This window comes from Cetorhinus maximus, chromosome 5 (genome assembly GCF_964194155.1).
Source record: "Cetorhinus maximus chromosome 5, sCetMax3.hap1.1, whole genome shotgun sequence".
NCBI lineage: Eukaryota > Metazoa > Chordata > Chondrichthyes > Lamniformes > Cetorhinidae > Cetorhinus > Cetorhinus maximus.
The window spans coordinates 102,519,170-102,532,851 of record NC_135883.1 but is presented as its reverse complement, the minus strand read 5'-3'; positions in this window follow the sequence as shown (position 1 = coordinate 102,532,851).

The following is a 13,682-nucleotide window of genomic DNA, read 5'->3' as shown; positions in this document are numbered from 1 at the left end:
AAGCATAATTGATGTGGTGGGTTTGGGACGATACGGTGTGAAAAGCCGCCATTGTGGCTGGTGGGTAAAACATCATTTTACCCACCCGTTACTGCACTTAATGCAAATCTGAGATCCCTGGTCTTTTTTATTGTACACCCCTGTTGTAAAGCATACTTTCTTGCAGATTTATTCAGTAAGAATTCAGGATCATGCAAAACAAGAAGATTCTGAATTTTCAGCAGTTGGGAGTCGACTGAGGATAAATTCTTTGCTCCAAATCCGTAGTTTTCATAATATCCACAATAAACACCAAATTGACAGCTCAGGCTAAGTTGTGAACATCCTACAATTTAGAATTATTAAAAGGTATAAAATGTGAAATTCATCAGGGGATTGTCAAGCTATTTTCTAATGGGCTTAACACACAATTTAAAACTGCAAACAGACGAGTGGTTTCAGAAAGGTTATGAGGATAACTGTTATGGGAAATACGGAAATTATAACAGGTGCTTTATTAAGTTTGGGGATTGATGCACACTGCGTAGAAAAATATGTCAACACTCTGGGCCTAACATTTCCATGTGAGACTTCGTGGTATTTCAAATTGGAAATTTCTGAAACGATATATGAACATTTGGCATGCTTCTCAATTTGCTTCGCTTCCATAATTAAGATACTGCTATTTGGTGAAATTGCTTTCATCCACTCCAGTCTACTGTGATCACAAAATTACAAATGTAGATACAGACACAGGGGAGGTGATGGCGTAATGGTATTGTCACTGGACTGGTAATCCAGAGACCCAGGGTAACGCTCTGGGGACCTGGGTTTGAATCCCACCACAGCAGATGTTGAAATTTGAACTCAATAAAAATCTGGAATTAAAAGTCTAATGATGACCATGAAACCATTACAGATTGTTGTAAAAACCCACCTGGTTCACTAATACCCTTTAGGGAAGGAAATTTGCTGTCCTTACCTCCACAGCAATGTGGTTGACCCTTAAATTAGGGATTGGTAATAAATGCTGGCCTAGCCAGTGATGCCCCACATCCCATGACCAAAAAAAAACACATGCCACATCATTCAGATGATTAAAGTTGAACATTCCTGCCCTCTAATACTAATCCAATGTGCTGCATTTCCCAGATAACTAGGTGGCAGTGGGGAGGGCTTATTGAAAATAAGACATAGGAGCAGGAGTAGGCCATTTATCCCCAAGAACATGGCTTGTCTGATTGGGACCATTACCTGCACCAATCTCACCCCATGCATAACTCTTGACTCCCTCCCCTGCAGATCAAAAATCTTTCTAACTCAGCCTTGCATAGTCTCCACTGCTCTCTGAGTTGGAGAATTCCAAAGATTAAGACCCTCTGATAGAAGAAATTTCTCCTCATCTCTGTCTCAAATGGGAGATCCCTTAATTTGAAACTGTGCCCGTTAGCATTAGATTCCCCCATGAGGGGAAGCATCCTCTCAGCATCTATCCTATCAAGCCCCTCAGAATCTTAAACAAAAGCAGAAAATGCTGGAAAAACTCAGCAGGTCTAACAACATACATGGAGAGAGAAAAGCAAAGTTAATGTTTTGAGTCCGTATGACCGTTCTTCATTCAGACTCGAAACGTTAACTTTGTTTTTCTCTCTCCACAGATGCTGTCAGAACTGCTGAGTTTTTCCAGAATTTTCTGTTTTTGTTTCAGATTTCTAGCATCTGCAGTATTTTGCTTTTCCCTCAGAATCTTATATGCTTCAATAAGATCACTTCTCATTCATCTAAACTTCAATAAGTATAGGCTGATCTGGCTCAAATTTTCCTCTTAAGAAATTCCTTCATGCCAGGAATGAATCTAGTGAACCTTCTCTGAACTGCCTCCAATACAAGTGTATCCTTCCTTGAATGTGTTATGCAGTAACATTCAACTGCATGGATTGTAGCAGTTCAAGAAGGTGGCTCACCACCACATTCCCAAGGGCAATTAGAGATGGACAGTAAAACTGCTGGCCTAGCAGCGATTGCCACAACCCATGAAATAATTAAAAAATAACTCTCCTTTGGAATTTTACATTCAGTTTGAGGGAGAGAAGAGTGGGTCTAAGACTAGAACTTTAAACTTAAATAAGGACAACTATGAGGACATGAAAGCAGAACTAGCTAAAGTGAACTGGCAAATGATGTTAAGGGATAGGTCAACAGAGATTCAGTGGCAGATATTTAAAGGGATATTTCAGAAAACTCAGAATAGATACATTCCAATGAGAAAGAAAAATTCCAAAGGTCAGATCCATCACCTATGGTTAACTAAAAAAGTTAAAGATAGTATCAAACTTAAAGAAAAAGCATATAATTGTACAAGGATGGGTGGCAGGCCAAAAGACTGGACAGAATATAAAGAACAGCAATAGCTAAAAGATTAATAAGGAGGGTAAAATTAAAGCACGAGAGAAAGCTAGCTAGAAATATAATAGTAAGAGTTTCTCTAGATACTTAAATAAGAAAAGAGTTAGCAAAGTGAGTGTTGGTCCCATAGAAAGTGAGTCTGAGGAATTAATAATGGGAAATAAGGCAATGGCAGGTGAATTAAACAGATATTTTGCATCTGTCTTCACGTTAGAGGATTTAAGTAATATCCCGGAAATAGCTGAAATTCAGGAATTGGAAGGAAGGGGGAGGAACTCAGGAAAATTACAATTACCAGAGAAATGGTACTTAGCAAATTTTGCAGCTGTGGGGTGACAAGTCCCTGGGTCCTCATGGATTTCATCCTAGAGTCTTAAAAGAAGTGGCTAGCGAGATAGTTGATGCGGTGGTTTTAATTTTCCAAAATTCCCGAGATTTGGGGAAGATTCCATTAGATTGGAAAATGGCAAATGTAACTCTTTTATTCAAAAAAGGGAGGGAGAGAGAAAGCAGGAAAATACAGGCCAGTAAGCTTGGCATCTGTCATAGGGAAAAGGTTAGAAACTATTACCATGGGCAGAATTTTATGCCCTGTGGGAGGGTGCATACCCGACCCGATCGAGCATAAAATTGCGAGCAATGACGTCAGACGAGCATCCTGATGTCATCACGTACTCACGCAATATTCTGCTCGGCGGGCGTGTGTAAAAACCGGAAACATGCCTGCCAACAAGCAGGCAATTAAGCCCATTAATGGCGCAATTGTCTGCAATTTTTCGTGGCCCGTCCAACCTTATGGTTGGTGGACAGGACAATTGGCCAGGTGGCCTTTAAATTTTTCATCGAACCTCATCCAAGGGCGGGCTGAAATTTCCATTGAGGAATAAAATAAAAATAAATATCTGGGGACAGCACTTTTATGAAGTATGCTTTCAGGCAGCAGTATGCCCTTGAGGCAGCAAACGACTTCAATTTTTTGGGTCCTGTGTGATCTTCAGGACGCCACATGGGCGCAACGGGTAGGTGGGTAGGTCACATTTGTATAAACCTAATCCACAGGCGGGATATGAGGGGTGAGTGGGGTCGTGAATGTTATCTGTCAGATATTTAATTGTGAAAGTTACTGATGCTTGCCTGTATGAGCAAGAATATTTCAAAACTCAAACCAGCTGTTTGGACAGGAGTAACAGCCCTCAGGTCAGGACTCTACAGTGAAGATCATTTTTGGTGCCTGCAGGTTTCAGTAAGCCTTCCCGTAGCCTAGGAATGGGAGTTGAACTCTCCACTGGAGGCACCTCCTCTGAGGAGGAAGGGTGGGCCAGAAGGGGGAGGAGGCCAGGAGTACACATTTAGCCTCCAGGGAGGAGTGGCACAGGCACAAGGGGTGCAGGGCCAACAGGAAGACCAAGGTGGAAGGGGCCGCAGAAGACGCCACTATCCTGCTGCCAGGATACAGGTGGCAAAGCAGCTACCTCAATATGTCTGAGGTGCAGTGCTGAAGATGGCTCCATCTCTCAAGGAAGGCAGTCACCTCCATCTGTCAGATGATAGGGCCTGAGATCTCCATGAACTGCGTGGGTGGGCACCCCATGCCAGTGGCGCTAAAGGCCACGGCTGCCCTCAACTTCTATGCCTCTGGCTCTTTCCAGGGGTTGGTGGGTGTTCTTTGCGGAGTCTCCCAGTCAGCTGTCCACGCTTGTGTCAAGCAGGTTACAGATGCTCTGTTCAGGCGTGCATTGACCTTCACCCATTTCCGTTGGGACCAGGCAAGCCGGACACAGCGAGCCAGAGGCTTCTTGGCCATTGCTGGCTTCCCCCGTGTCCAGGGTACAATAGACTGTACACATGTGGCCATCAAGGCACCAGCAGGTGAGCCCGGTGCCTTCGTCAACAGGAAGGGCTTCCACTCCATGACGTGCAGATAGTGTGTGATCACAGGATGCTGATTCCACAACTCTGTGCTAGGTACCCACGATGCTTACATACTCAGAAACTCCCAGGTGCCGGGTCTCTTGGGTGTTCCAGCCCGGCTGGATGGATGGCTGCTGGGTGACAAGGGCTATCCCCTCAGAAGGTGGCTCATGACGCCTCTCCACCATCCAAGAACAGAAGCTGAGCAGCGGTACAACAGGAGCCACGGCACCACAAGGGCTGTGGTGGAGAGAGGCATTGGTCTTCTCAAGATGCTCTTTCAATGCCTGGACAGCCCAGGGGGCACACTCCAGTACCCCCCAGATCGCGTGTCGCTGAAAGTGGTTGCATGCTGCACTCTCCATAATCGCGCACTGGAAAGGGGCGACGCAGTGGACGAAGAAGATGTAGACGCAGTTGCTCCGGATGCACACGATGAGTCCAGCAGTGAGTCCAAAGATGAGCACGCACAGGAGAACGCTGAGGGGGTAGTCGCTGACCTGAGCATATTCCAGGGAGGCAGGGACATCCGGGAGGCTTTAATCCAAAGAACCTCCAGCTAGCACATCACAGATGGACCTTCAACACACGTCAGGGCTGCAGACTCCATGCTCGATACCTTTGTGCTAAATCAGCCTGGATAATAACATTAACTAAGGCCCTTGTCAATAAAGCTGAATGTCAAACAACTCACTCATAACATCATGGCTTCCCGTACACCTGCAGAAGTAAGGAATCACCCTGAGGCATGCTTACATATCAAAATGTAATGAGATTACAAAAGTAACTTCAGAAATCAAAAAAAAAGGTGTTGCATATAACACCAAGTCTTAAATGAACTAACATGGGGCAACAAAAAGGCACCAGTGAGAAGCCCGTGGTGTGCCTAATGTGCCTTAAATTTACACTTATGGGTACTACGTCTAGGTGCTGTACCCTCGCTGGCACTGGCATCTGAGACAGCCTGCTCACTCTGTTGTCCTGTTGGCCTCGATGACCTTGGCGGACGTCCTCTGGCCCGTGGAGCCAGTGCTGGCCCCGACTGGGAGGAAGCTGCCAGTTCCACAGCTGGCACTTCCCCAATTGTTGCAGCCTCACCAGATGATATGGTCACTGGGAGAGGGGCGGTGGAGCTGCTGCCCTCATCCGGAGTGCCCTGAGAGAAGCTCGCAGAGACGACAGGCAGCTGCTGCGCCGACATGATGTCGCTTCAGACCTTCCTGCTCACCATAGATGGAAGGGCACCGAGCTGGGATACTTGGTGCCCAAACCATCTCCCACACGAAAAGTGACCAGCTGAGGTCAATGCCGTTGTGAGGGCTTACAGGTCCGAGCGCTACCCCAGGAGGCCCTGATTGTTCTCCTGGAAGAGCCTGTCAACGAGAATTGTCACTTTCTCCATAGAGGAAGCATGGCGCTTGGCCATGAGGCTCATTGCATTGGTGATGGTCCACATGGACTCCTCCAGCACGGGCACCATGCCATGCATTGCCTCATGGATCTCCGCCAGATTGTCCCGTATACCCTGCTGCACTTCCAGCATTTGCTGTCTCATGGGCAACTCCAGAGGCACATCATCAGCCACCAACTGAGTGTGTTCCTGGTCCCCAGCAGTCTTCCGACTGCCAGCTCCTTGGGCACTCTCTGTCTCTGCCCGCACCTCAAGTGAGTGTGAAGTGCCCTCACCGCCATGCCCCGGGACAATAGACAAAGATCTAATTTCCACCGAGGTGCTAGTATCTGCGTTGGTGCCTGCCTGGCAGGGATGGTGTGATGCTAGTGAGTCGATATGTTCTGTACCCTCAGGTGAGAGGCGGCCCCTCCGTCTCCTCCTCCCGGCCCGGCTCCAGTGATGCTGAAAGGAAGAACAAGGACATTTGATTAGTTACAGTGGAGACAATGTCAATTTGCATGCCGGTCCCCCGGATCATTATGCGCTCATCCTTCCATAATCAATGGTCAACCCATGTTGCAAACTTCAATCACTGAGCATTCAGCAGTGGAATGGCTGCTGGGGCACAAATGGTGACCTGAGTGCCCGGCAAACATACCTCCCCGTGGCACCCCAGCCTCACCGCCACCGGTGGACCTGGGCACATGGCGCCTCTCCAGATCCATGGCCTGCTGTTCGAATGGAATCAAGATGGCCAACTGGGCCTGGCCTCCACCAGTCCGCATCCGCTCGGTGGAATTGTGTGCAGTCTTCTCCTGAAAAAGAGAGAGGAGCATTGATTAGTCCAGCCTGTACCTGGATTCCCATCGTATCCCTGCCACTGCAACTAGACATTGGGACATTGCAGGGCTCTAGTTTTTCATCACCCCACAGCTGCCGCACACTCACACAAGGAAGCCAGGGCTGAACCCCCCTTGCCCAAATGCTGCCTCCATCACATGTGGCGCCACAAAGTCTAAGCTTGCTAAGCAAGGAGGCACAAGCACGTGGAATGCAAACACCAGCCGATGGATTGGTGCCTCGCCACCTGGAAGCTACCCTCCCAGCATGTTAGCACCCTGACTTTGAAATGCTTTCCAGTTCAAGCACTCGGCCTAGGTGCAGATCCTTGGGTTTCACCCCCATTTTATACTCTGGGTGTCAGTGTCACACATGCTGCGGGTGCAGAACACATCTTAGCTCAACCCTCTCAGGGTGAACTGGGCATGGGCAATACCTGCTGGCCCACCCAGCGAGGGATCCATGCCGTGAGGGATTCAATGATGTTACTGTACTCAGAGTTTGTGAGGGGAGCAGGTTGAGGGGAAAGGGTGATGGCTGCATTAAGTCACCTCAGTCTACATGGTACTCACTCTTCCTGTGGCAGGCGGTTATTGAATCTTTTTCAGCACTGGACCCATGTGCATCACAGCACATCATAGGAGCTAACACTCTCGGCCACCTCCTCCCACGCACGTTTGGTCAGGTGGGGAGGCCTTCGCCTCCCGTCTCTCCCGCTGCGCTGCCACCTCCTCCAGGAGGGCAGCTAGGCACTCGTCGGAAAAGCAAGGGGCACACTGCCCCGCTGGCCTACCCTCCGGCCTGGCCTGCTCCGCTGGCCTACCCTCCGGCCAAGCCTGCCCCGCTGGCCTACCCTCCGGCCAAGCCTGCCCCGCTGGCCTACCCTCCGGCCAAGCCTGCCCCGCTGGCCTACCCTCCGGCCAAGCCTGCCCCGCTGGCCTACCCTCCGGCCAAGCCTGCCCCGCTGGCCTACCCTCCGGCCAAGCCTGCCCCGCTGGCCTACCCTCCGGCCAAGCCTGCCCCGCTGGCCTACCCTCCGGCCAAGCCTGCCCCGCTGGCCTACCCTCCGGACTTGCGTGCTGAACAGTAGCCCTCTACTGAGTCCTTCTGCCGGCCATTGTGAGCAGCCTTGCAAAGGCCTTCATTTAAAAAGGCCACCCCGGCGGTCTGCGCACGCCCGCCACCACCCGCCCACTCCCGCTATCCTCAGGAGCCGAGAAATACGCCCTCAATTGGCCCACCTGTGTAAAATGGCGGCACGCACCCGATCGTGGGCAGCAATCAGGTCTGCACCCACCCGCGCCCGCTCCCACTTGGCCCACCCAACATGGGGAAAATTATCCTCATGGTGTAGCGGGTAACATACTGGCATGGATAGAAGATTAGATAGCTAACAGGAAACAGAGGATAAGCACCACAGGGACTGCAGCGGTTCAAGAAGGAAGCTCACCACCACCTTCTCAAGGGCAATTAGGGATGGGCAATAAATGCTGGCTTAGCCAGTGATGACCACATCCCTTAAATGAAGAAAAAAAAACACCGCTTGCCACCTTCTGTCACTCTGAATAACTACACTTTCCCCCGCTCTCTGCTCTTGTCTTGAAACCATCAAGCAATCCATTCAACCACTTGTTCCCTGATTCCAAATTCTCTGACCTTAATCATTAGTTTATTATTAGTCATTTATTAAATGTCCTCTAAAAATCCAGAAAAATTACATCCACTGAATTACCATTGTCTACTCTCTCTGCTACCTCCTCAAAAAATTCAAAACTCACAGGGGGCAGATTGGTCATTGAACCATTTTAAGGAGGCTGTCCGCCTCCATTTTAGCTGTGCTTCTATTCTTAAATCTTTTTAGCTGAGAAATCAGGCAGATGAACAGAGGAGGTAAGGGTTGAATCTATAAGATAAGCTCTTTTATAGCAGTGCTTGTGGACCAGGAGGAGCAGGAGTGTTACTCCCAGCCTACCAAACATACAATAAATCATAAATTCCACACCACAATATGTCTGCTCTCCCACCCCAACAATTGGGTCCGAACTGTGCCCCCACCACTGACCACCATCTTCACTCCCCTTCTACTGTCCCAGGTGGGACCTTCCTAACCATGATCTCAGCACCCTCTACCACCATCTCACCCCTCCTCCCGCCCCAATCACCATTTTGCATTACTACCCCAAACAGGCAATTGGACTGGCTGCTAGGCAGGAAACCTGGAGAAAAGATGCAAAAGGTGAGGACGCTAGAAACCCTACACTTCCGGGTTACCCATCCATAACTCCTATCTGCAGCTGGATCCAAATTTTCCATAGGCCCTGAGTGAACTCAATCACACCGACAGAGCGATTGGAAGAAGACAAACTCATTAGATTAGCTGCTATGAATGCATTTGCATTCCATTCATCTGGCTCCCATTGCACATCACCTTCTTTCAGGCTGCCATGAAACAGGGATAGAGGGAAACGTACCAGAGGCCAAACTCTATTTATATGTAATGTACATGCCATAGGTGGATGACTATCATTGTAAGTAGAAGATAATCTTAGCAGAAAATTTTCCCTTGACTGTCTTCCTCGAGACCATGGCCTAGAAACTGGATGGTACTGCACTCATTTTACAGGCATAAAACGGGCACCAAAAGGGCCCAATATAACAGGCAGAGTCTATATTCTAATTCTGTTCTGTAAGTGTACTGCACACCACACCATGTTAGTTAGCGTTACTTAGATGTATTGGGTGTCAGCCAGCCTCTTTGTCCTCAAAAAGAGGCATCTCAGGGATGAATTTAATAAAGTTAATACATACTGGTTAACAAAAAAAAAAATTATTTTTGAAAATGTCAGGCTAACAGGAATAAAAAACACAGTTTCAAGGCTGTGAAAGGCTATTTTAGTTTGGCCAGCAACAGGTAATTCTTTATACAGCACATGATCAACTAATAGAGCACGCAAAGCTTGAGACTTATTCAGTAGCCTCATTTATGAAGCAGCTAAATGCTGTAATGAGGCAATAGTCATCTTGTAATCAAAAGACTGGATTCATTTGAACCTGTCTTGCAATCTTGTAGTGGAGCTCTGTCAAGTTCCTAGGTCCATGACTCTCTGGCAGTTTTAATAAGGATGTGCATAAATTCTATTAATGCCAAAATAATGGCTTCCTAAATTGCCCTGTTTGAGTGAATTCTCCAAACTGCCAACTCTAACATGTATTTTATGGCTGTAAGATTTATAGCATCAGTGAGTCACAGAGCTGGAAAAGTAAATGAAACCCATGACAAATTGTCTGCTCTTTGCTGATTTGAAGCTTTGCCTGAGACAGTTCTGCTAACTTAACTGCAGTGGGAACCCAGACCCATTTTTACAGCTGAACAAATTACAAGAATCAGAGACAGTTAAAGAACCAGACTTTATCCAGTGCCCTCTGCTCAAGTGGTACAAATTGTGAATACTCTATTTACATAATACCCTCTCAAAAGCATAATAATTTACCAAAATGCAAACTACTTTCAGCTTCTTTTGTGGAAGTCAGTAGTAGTAATATGATAGCTGACAAACCATGCTCTGGGATTTCAATGTCAGCTTCACCTCAGGCACAATAAGGTCACCCAGGTTTATACTCAAAATGGTGGATCTGGCAATCTGAGGAGCGCTAGCATTTTTCTTTCCATTTCTGCCACAGAAGTAATATTCACCACAGTGAGGATTACGTGGCTGAATTATGTTTTGGGTTTGTTTCTCCTGGGGCATTGCCAACTATGGTCCAGACAAACGTAATGATTCCATGCAGTGCTGTATGAAAATCAAGCGAAATTGACTGATATTCTAGCACAATGAAGCAGAAAGATTCATTAGACCTGGACTGATCAGGACCCAGGAGACTAAACAGGGAGAATCTACAGAACACGTTCAACATTCAGAAACGACAATCAAGCAGTAGAAGTTAGATAAAAAAGACAGATTCTTTGAAAAAATGTTTAACTCATTCAGATTTGTATTCTTAAAGGAGCATGTCGATCATAAACACAGCACTATGGAACATGTGGCTTGATTATCTAATCCTTAGTGTAGACACAAAAGCGTTGAAACTTCTCTCTGCATGTATCGTGTTTGCACCATTCCTTATGAGTGATCCATGCCTTTCTAACACCATAACACACACAACACCTGAGGCAGCTAAAGCTGTGCTGATGCAACGTGTGCCACAGGTGCAGCAGCTGAAAGGATGTAGGTTTTAATTTTGGAATTGTCCTTCTAGATGAGTTGCTAAACAAGCTGGACAGGCTGTTGGCACTGCCTGTGTTTTTCTGCACTGTCAGCCGACGATGGCTTTACTATTTGGCCCGTGACTGAGTGTTTAAAGTCAGATTTTTCTTTCTCCAGGGTAGGCTGCCAACCAAGACTGACAAGACCCACCTGCCCAGAAAAATCCTGCCCATTGAGTAAATGATTCCTGCTAAATATGGCCCTAATATTACAAATAGAATTGGCAAAGGACCAGCATGGACTAATGTCAAATACATTACAAGGAGTAATTTATTCCATTCAGGATTGAATCATCAAGCCTCGCGGTGCTGAAAGAGGAGGGGAAGTAGCAGAATTTGGTCACGAGAAGAGGGCCACAAGGCCTCACTACCACCCAATTCAGCCTGGCTATCATAGGTACAAATTCCACTAAACCTCACCAAGGGGCAGCATGTGAAGAGTATGCCTTCCTAAATACGCTACTGATAAATTATGTCATCTTCTTGGACCAGACCTACAACAATGGAGCATTAGCAGCATTTTTGATAGAATATGCAGCCACAGCTTTAAACGGCGATGGAAAAGAATTAATGCTGAGCTTTAGCAGTGTGGTTAAAAGAGGTGACTAGCAAATTGTTTTTTTTTTCATTTATTTTGCCCTTTGTCATTTTATTTTCCCCATTCATTTGGGGCTAAAATCATTCCTTAATAGGGACAGCAAACAAGCAGTAGACTATCTGACCTTTGCCTGTGCCATTCTGTGTCCAGCAACGAGGAAATAACTAAAATGCTGCTTGTGTCTGCTCAGAATATTCTTTTGAGAATCCTCCAGATCAAAACCTCACTCAGTGAAGTTAGTAGAATATATTCAAGACAACCCAACAATAATGAACAATGGATTGAAATAAAAAAAACCTATAAACTTGCAGCTTCTCAAACAGTGGCCCTCCACATTAAATATGCATTGAAATATTAGCATACAAATTGTAATACCAGTCTTTGACCATTCTTTTGGTCTGCTATTTTAACCGAGCAATACCCCATTAAGAATAAATTAACAGAGGAATGTCATATAAATGTCACATGTAAATATCACAAACAACAATTTCCAGTCTATTCTGAATTATCCTTTATCATACTGCAAATTCATAGGAGCACGCAAAAGGAATCCAGAAGTATCAAACTAACTTTAATAGAGGGTGACTACCCAGTATTCTCTTAAGAGAGAGGCATGGGGCCTTTAAAATCTTTTCCTTCTGGTTGGTGGGTGGCAGAAGTTGTCAGCTCAGTTCATTAATCATCTGGGTACGTCAGGGACGTACGTATATTGGCTGAAACTACATTTCCAATTTTTGTTCGGTAGAAATCTGGTGAAGAGAAAAGGCTCATCAGGGCATATGAAATAAGAATTAGGAACAAGAATAGGTCATTTGGCCCTTTCTGCCTGCTCTGCCATTCAACAAGAACATTGTTGATCCTCTGCCTCAACTTCTTCATGCACCATCTCAATATCCCTTAATTCCCTCAGCACCAAATATCTGTTAAATCATAGCGCAGGAGAGCATAAAGATTGAAAGGAATGCAGCAAAGATGCAGTAAATGGGCAAATACTGGTTCAGATGTGCCTATAGATTGGATTATAGACGTGAAACCTGTCGCTAACGACTGTGTTGTCATATGTTTATAATGGGGCAGGATTTAAAGGTAATACTCAGAAAACAACAGAGGTATCATTACACTGCTGGGTATATTCTATATGCCACGAACTCATGGAGCTGAATTTTCTGGTTGGCAGGGGGCAGAGTGGGGAGCGGGCGCGGGTGGGCGTGGACCCGATCGCCACCCACAATCGGGCCCGCACTGCCATTTTACGTGGGCGGGCCAATTAAAGCCCGCCCAGCGTAAAGCCTGACTCCTGAGGGTAGCGGGAGTGGGCGAGCGGCGGTGGGAGTGCACTGTCCACCAGGTCAAATGTGACCCGGCAGCCTGTTTATCTGACGCGCTGGCAGCCTTTGCAAGGCTGCTCACAATGTCAAATGGAAGGACTCACCAGGGGGCTTCTGGTGAGCAGGCCAGTCCAGAGGGTAAGCCAGCGGGACAGGCCAGGCTGGAGGGTAGGGTGGAGCGCCAGTGTGCCCCCTGTTTTTGCAATGACTGCCTTGCTGCCCTCCTCGAGGAGGTGGTAGCATGGCAGGAGGTGCTGGTTCCCCAGGATGGAAAGAGGAGGCCCCACAACATGACGGAACGTGCCTGGGAGGAGGTGGCGGAGGTGGCGGAGGTGATGATCTCCTGCAATGTAGTGCGGCACATCTGGATCCAGTGTCGCAAGCGCTTCAACCACTTTATGCGCTCTGGCAGGGTGAGTACCATGTTGGCATTCAGTCATTTAACCCAGCAGATCGGCTTACCACCCTACTGCCCCCACCACACACCCCCTCCCCAAGTCTGAGTGTAGTGACTGCATTGAATCATTGCCGGCATTTGCTCTTTGCTGGGTGGGCCAGCAGATATTGCCCATGCAGAGGTCAGCCTGAGAGGATGATGAAGAGATGTGTATTGTTCCTGCAGCATGTGTTACACTGAGTCCCACATGACTGGTGTGGGGGCAACCTGGAGGAGCTGTACCTAGGCGCAGTGCTGGAACTCCAGGACATGTCCTAGTCATGGTGATGACATGCTGGGAGGGGAGCTTCAAGGTGGCGTGGCAACAAACCATCTGCTACACTCTACGCTCTACGTGCTTGCGCCTCCTTGCTATGGAAGGATATACCGTGTGGTGCCTAATGTGATGTAGGCAGCATGTGGTCGGGTTGGGGGGATGGTGGTGCGGTGTGGGGGTGGGGCATGGGGAGCAGGCCTCACATCTTTGTGTGAGTGTTCGGCAGCAGTGGGGTGAGGAGGCTCTGGAG